Source organism: Myodes glareolus, chromosome 7, assembly GCF_982192425.1.
Source record: "Myodes glareolus chromosome 7, mMyoGla1.1, whole genome shotgun sequence".
Classification (NCBI taxonomy): Eukaryota; Metazoa; Chordata; class Mammalia; order Rodentia; family Cricetidae; genus Myodes; species Myodes glareolus.
This window is the reverse complement of record NC_142032.1, coordinates 35,527,855-35,535,186: the sequence shown is the minus strand read 5'-3', so window position 1 is coordinate 35,535,186 and position 7,332 is coordinate 35,527,855.

The following is a 7,332-nucleotide window of genomic DNA, read 5'->3' as shown; positions in this document are numbered from 1 at the left end:
CTTAGCTGCTGAGCCATCTCTCTATCCACCCCTCCCCACCTTCTTCTTTGTGTCTTTCAGGAAAACAGTGTGGTATGGTATACCACCAGAGGCTGAGGAAACCAACATTGTAACCTTGGAGGTAGCTATGGGCAATCCAATACTCGACCTTGTGTCCTCGTGTATTGTGCTTGTTTCGTTTTGAAGATAGAAGTTCTAAAATTGACATGCACTTTTTAAATCACTGACTGCTATAGGAAGTTATAGGATTACCCCTCAAAGTAAAATCCTAATATACACTCTGTGATTGTCTGAATATTTGCAATAATAGGTTGTTTGGAAGCATAAATAGTCATTTATCTAGATGGTTAAATTATACAGTGTTAGGAGAAATGCCCCTCCCCATTGGCTCAGGTATTTGGAGGCTTGCTCTCCTGGGAAGAACCATTTTGAGGAGGTTATAGAACCTTAGGAAGTGGGACCTTACTGGGAGAACTATGCCACGAGGGGAGGGCCTTGAGGGGTTACAGTGCCACTTGACTTCTGGTTTGCTGTCTGGAACCATAAGCTCAAATAAACTGGCACAACAAAAAATTGAGGTTACAAATAAGAAAATGTCCCTGGCAGAAGATATATTTTAAAGCATGCTTTAATAAAATATTGACAGGATATACATATTGACTTCTTTAGATTCAGACATATTTTGAAACTTTAAGTTCTGGGTATGATAGATATTCTTTTATCAGAGGTTCCCATTTCTCCATGTATTTATGGAAAGACTTTCACCCAAAGCTTCTAAATAATCTGTATAATCCTAACACACCAACACACATCACAACAATTTTGGTGGGATGAGTAATGGATATGCACATAGCTTCACAAAATGTGATCATTTTCTTTATGTCCAACACTTGCTGAAGTCAGTGTCTGTTCAGTTCAGTTTTTTGGAAGGGAGATAAAAGTTTTCTGCCCGGTGCAGAATCCAGATGCTTCTAAACCTATTCCAAACATCTTATGCTTGTTTTCTGCTCATCACTCTTTGGTTAAAAACAGTACTGAAAGCTAAAACGAAGCCATATTGTTATGGAATGTACTTTTGTGAGGAGTGGAGGAAGCCCCGAGGGACTGAAGTCCTGAGGGAATGTGTGTTGTTGCTACAAGTATGGTCATGCCAATGACCCAACCTGTGGGATAATGGCAATACATTCCTCTGGTTCCAAGTCCCCCTGTTAATTGTGTGTACAGAAAAGAATTAGGTCACGATATCTTCTTCCCTGTGGATGTTTATGGTCTGACAACGGCTCCGCTACAGAGTCTACTCTTTGGAGAGTAGCTAAACCTGCCTTCTGATCCAGCTGTACACCATAAACATCAGCCCCTTGTTTATCTGCCTGTGAAAGCCACACCTTCTCACTCAGCTGTATACAATAGCCCTGCCTCTCTGTTCAACTGTACATGCTGAGCTTCTGGAATGCTGTGGTTTCTCCATGAGAGAACCCAGTCCAGCCAACTTCAGCTTTTCTGCATGGATTTGTTTGCCTTTTCTTCCTTCCCTTGCTGCCCCAGTAAAGTCTGCCCCTTGAGCCATATTGGACAAGAAAGTATTTTTACCTGGGAACAGACAACCCCACACCATGCAAAACAGATTACTTATCTCATATTCTTTATATAGTTTTCTAAGGTAATTTTAGTAGTTATTTCTGTGTTTACATACTGCTGGCTTATTTTTGAGTTGAATGCACAGTATTTGAGTTTAATTTGCACAGTTTTGTAAAAGTCATGGAGAGGATTGATTTATCAGAAAAATTTCATGGGTTATTTAGACTGGTGATGCTTCTTAATAGTTCTTACCACCTTGAGGGAAGAGCTCCTTGAGAATATAATGAAGCATATGGACCCATTGAAGAAAATGGATATTGAGCATCCTAAAATATATACATATGCACATATGAAGGTTTTAATGGAGTTAGCCTACATTGGGAGGGGAATACCCTAACTAGATACTCTATGCTAGCAAATAAAACCCAACTCATACCGCAAATGAGTTGTCCCTTTTTGAGTTGTTGGCCAATGGGATCCCATAGACCCACAACCATTATAGGTTATTTCCAATATTCTTGGTTACCCTCCAGAACATGATAATAAGAGCCTATTGCTGACAATATCCCATACTCAAATCATACAACATGGAAAAATCGAACTGGTACCGATGTGGGAGCTTCAACCATACTATATAGCTTTCATAGGGCTATACATATTACCAACAAAGAAAAGTAGTCATAAATTTCACTCAGCAGTGAACTCCAATGTGGAACTGACTAAATCCACTTATAAGCCTGAGAGAGCTTGGGAAGTTATTCTAGATAGAAAAGAATAGAGTTAAGCACGGCTTCTTGATAGCAGCACTTTCTCATGTGGGCTGTGCTTGCTAGAGGCAAGCGCTCTCATTTAAGAGGGGCTTCCTGATTCAGCTTTAGCTGCAAAACCTTGCAGCTCTTTTAAGAGGTTCTGCCACGAAACACTTAAATGGTGTTGATGAAAAGCTGACCACATGCTTTTTGGTGGTGGTAGGAACCTTGAAACGCCATAGAGTTGTGACAATAAACATGGCTCCAACCAGTACCTCTGCCATGAGGCTAGACTCTCAAAAAAAAATCCAAGGAATGGGCTGGATCCTGCTGTCAAAGCCATGGTTTTAATCCTAGCCATATCGCTTAACAAATTAAAGACACATATGGTATGAAAAAGAGAGATATACAGTAAAGATAGATTCAACGATGAAGAATACGTCTAAACTTTTTACTGTGTTTAAAAATATATGTAGACTTGGGAGGAAAAAGAAAGGATAAAGTCCTTAAAAGAAAAAAAAAGAGAGAGTAGTGGGTATGGCGGCACAAACCTTTAATCACAACACTTGGGAGGCAGAGACAGACAGATCTCTGTGAGTTCAAGGTGTGGTGGCACACACTTTTAATCCCAACACTTGGGAGGCAGAGGCAGGCCTCCTCTCTGTGAGTTCAAGGACAATCTGATCTACAGAGTGAATTCCAGGACAGCCAAAGATATGCAGAGAAACCCTGTCTCAAAAAGCCAAAAATTAAAAATAAAATTAAAATAAATGGAGGTTAAAATAAAACCATGTAAAGACGAAAAATACACAGAGTCTGAATATTGTATATTATAATGTTGTCTTTAAATTGTTCGATGACTGAGGAAGGAGCAAAAGTTTCTAAAGACATTTGATTTTAATTGCTGCTAAATTAATCCAATAGAAAAAAAGAAAATGCTTTGACTTTAAAATTTAAGTCAAAAGATATGTTACTTTGGAGAAGAGGCTTTGCTTTTGTTTTTACAGGAAATGAGAAGCTGTGGATTCATTCTGGATTAAGAAAAACCAGGTTTGATCAAGGAAGATCCCCTGAGAAATTTCTGATAGGAGCAGATGGCTCAGATGTCTGAATTCTGCATCCAGAACAGCCTCAAGACTGCTGGCTGTCTTCAGTCAGGACTTGATCAAAATTCTAAATTTTCTTTAGGTCCCCATAAGATTATCAATGCCCATCCCAAATCAGCAGGAAGTAGCCTATAAAACTATGCCCACATTCCCAAAAAAATGGATTATGGATGTTTGCCTTTCTTTAGAATGTTGGTTACAAGTTGTTATAGATAATGGTCAGGACGAAAGCTAACCAAAGGAGATCTGATTCAGAGTTCTTTTTTTTAAAGGTGGGGGGAGTGCTGTGGGACAATGGCTTGTACCCTGTCACTTGTATTTTAATAAAATGCTGATTGGCCAGTAACCAGGAAGAAAGTATAGGTGGGCAACCAGGCAGGAAGTAGAGGTGGGGCAGGGAGAACAGGAAAATCCTGGGAAGAGGAAAAGTCAGTTTGCAGTGGTCACCCAGACATAGAGGAAGGCAGACACAGAGAAAGCAAGATGTGACTGCCTCACCAAAAATGTTACCAAGCCATGTGGCTAACACAGACAAGTATTATGGGCTAATATAAGTTATAAGAGTTAATAAGAAGCCTGAGCTACTAGATCAACTAGTTTATGATTAACGTAGCCCTCTGTGTGTTTCTTTGGGACTGAATGACTGCAGGACCAGGCGGGACAGAAATCTCTGTCCACAAGCATATTGCTGAAAATATCACATACTCGAATCATGCAACATGATTCGAACTGGTACTCATCTGGGAGCTCCAGCCATACTAGCTAACTTTCATAGTGTTGGAAGGTGCTATACATATTACCAGTGTAGAAAAGTAGTCATAAATTTCACTCAGTAGTGAACTGCATAAGGTGTAATGATGACTGACTTGACAAGCTATGTCCACAACTGTAGCACACACGGGGATAACTAACAAGTTTCTGATTGAAATAAGGTCCCCTCCATGAGTAGTACCCATACCTGGGACTGTTAATGACACCAAGAACCTGTGGCTAGAAAAGTCGCAGATCCTAGGGGAGACAACAATGCTAGCACTCAGCTAAATGGACAAAGTAGGCTTATTTCTATACCCACAGGTTAGCTCACCTCTCATCCCTAATCATAGAAACTTCTTGGAGTAGCCAGCAACTAACACAGAGACCCTTAACTGATCAACATGCAGAGACTAAGAGACTGTGTTGTGCTCAGCCCTAATAGCATCTCTCTCACACCTCGTCGTCCAAGGCTCCAGAATCTGTGTGGAAGAAGGGGCAAAATATTGTAAAACTCATAGGTGGTTTATCACTTCAAAAAAACAGTATTTCCAGATACAACAGGACAGTAGGACATACGTTGACTGTGGCAGGTTATACCAGAGCCTTGTAAGTTCAAGGCAAACAAATCCCAGTGTGGAGGGAGTGAGGCGAGGTGGGCACCAAATCTCACTACCAGTTGGGGAGGTACTGGCATTTGATAGCTGCTGTGGGGATCAGGGTTGTGGATGATCCAGCCCCTGTTAGATTAAATACACTCCAGGGCAGTCCCTACTACCAAGAGATGCTGGATAACACAAAATGGACTCCATGGGAAAGTGAAGAAGAAAGGATCAAAACTCAAAGTAGGAAGATGAGGATGGAGAGGGTGGGTGTGGGAGGAGTTGGGGGAGGGAAGTAAATATTATCAAAATACATCGTAAGAAATTTTCAGAGAATTAATTCAATACTATTAAAATAAAAGTACATGTTAGCATGGTCACATAATTTGGAACAGTAAATTCTCAGATGACTTATACTCTGCCCCCACCAGTGTTCCAGCAAGGATCAAGAACCTTTTATGAATGACAGGTAAGCACATGATAGATAACTAACTAACTAACTAACCACTAAATAAATAAGTGGTTTTTAGATGAACACACATATTGCTTGAGTCTGGAGAGCTATCAAGGTGAGTTAAAAAATTCTGACTTCCTCATTTAGTCAACTCCAAGTTGTTTGATCACTTTTCCCTTGAACCTAGAAAGGAAGTAAGATAAAGGATGACTTGTGTATATTTCCTTATTAGACTCAAGTTCAGTACTAATAATATATCAAGTATATTATGAAACACAGAGCAGATATGATGGAGTAAGATGAAGATGAGAGAAAAATTTCAATTATCTCACTAATTATGATTACATCATATTATCAATAAGGAACGCCTGAACACAAAATGAATGCTTAAGTCAGAATTCATCATGAGTAAGAGTGAATATCATTCTCTATCTCAACGAGTCTTGGGTAATTGTGGATATTTTTGACCGATTTCTTTGTGAGATCTAATTAGACTCTCATTGTTTCACTTCTCAACATGGCTGGAAAGAACTCATAGGGGTTAGAGTAGCAATTTGGAGCCTGATTTTCACCTGTGCTTACCTTATTGCCATCTTAATCTCTGATTTCTTTTCAGAAATCTTTTTAAGTCAGTTGATTCATAAATAAGAGGGCTGATTGGCTAAAATTAGAGACACTAATGTCATCTGTGAATCCACTTATGGTAGAACCTGTAAACCCGAAGCACTGTCAAAGCCTAAAGAGATGTCAATGCCAAGGAAGGCACTGAAGGGTGCTAGCATTCCTCCTGCCTATGACAATTCTTTTCTCTGTGCTCTTCCAATGTGGGGCATGGCATAAGACTAGTTTATTTTGGAGGCACCTAAAGCCTCTACAGTCAGTGAATAAATTAAGTCCTTATTGTACTCTTTTTTTTTGGAGGGGTTTGTAGCAGGAGAATTATTTTAAGACCATGAAGCAAAACCAGAGTTTCTAATAGCCTTCTCATATTACAATGAATTGCCTTGCTTTCTCCACTTTGGAGAGCACTGTTTAACTACATTACTTACCCCCTTCAGCACAGGCAACTAGAAAATGGGGCTGGTGTCACATTTCTCATCTGGTTAAAGGGATAAAAGGATATATATGAAGATCTTGGCCCAGCTTCTGGTGTGTGATGCAAAGGAGATACAAACAAAAGTTGCTGTCAGGACTGACTGGGTCTATTAACACACACAGCTACCATGTCTGTACCACTGCTCCTTCTGGTTAGTTCGGTTGGTTCAAATGTAAACAAAACTTCTTGTCAATACTCTTATACAAAAGGGCAGCTTCTTCTCATCTTTGAAGCTTCTGAACAGAACACAACGAAAAACAAACATTTTCTGCTTGAACAATATCATAAAGAGTGTGAACATTGTGTAATTTTATTCTTTAACATGGTAATTACTTGTGGTGAAGACCTGCTGAATTCTTTATGTTGGATACATTTATTATCTATTTCTCATCTTTTCATTTAACAAAGTGAGGGGGTTTGTTTTTTTTTAAAAAAATACACTGTGCTACCACTTAGCTAATTGCTGGGGTTTCCACGATGAATTGAACTTATTCTATACCCTACAGGCACTAGTGGAGGATACCAAACAAATAATTGCATCAAAGTAATAAGTGCTCTAATGGAGGTACACAGTGGTTGCTATGGGAGCAGAATTGGACCTGCAGCTTTTCTGTCTACAAGGGCACAAGGACTACTAGAAAGATGTTGGGTCACAGGTGGATCAGACTATCTATAGAGTTCCATAGGTACTCTCAGGTAGACCAGATCTCCCACAGAGCAACATTTTGGGAAAGTCAACAAAGAAGGTAGAGACCTGGCCCTTCAGGGGCCTTTAATACTATGCTAAGAAGTTTGATGTTTATCCCAAGATAAACATATTGGGATATATTGGGAATATATATGGATTTTGAAGTAGACAATCATATGCTCACAAAGAAAATTAGGATGGCATTTTAGAGAAATGTTTATAGAGAGACAAGATTTTTTTTTTCAGATTGTTTATGGGGGGAGAGAAGGGTGTTTATTTCTGTAATCAGTTTTCTTGCTAATTCTAAAC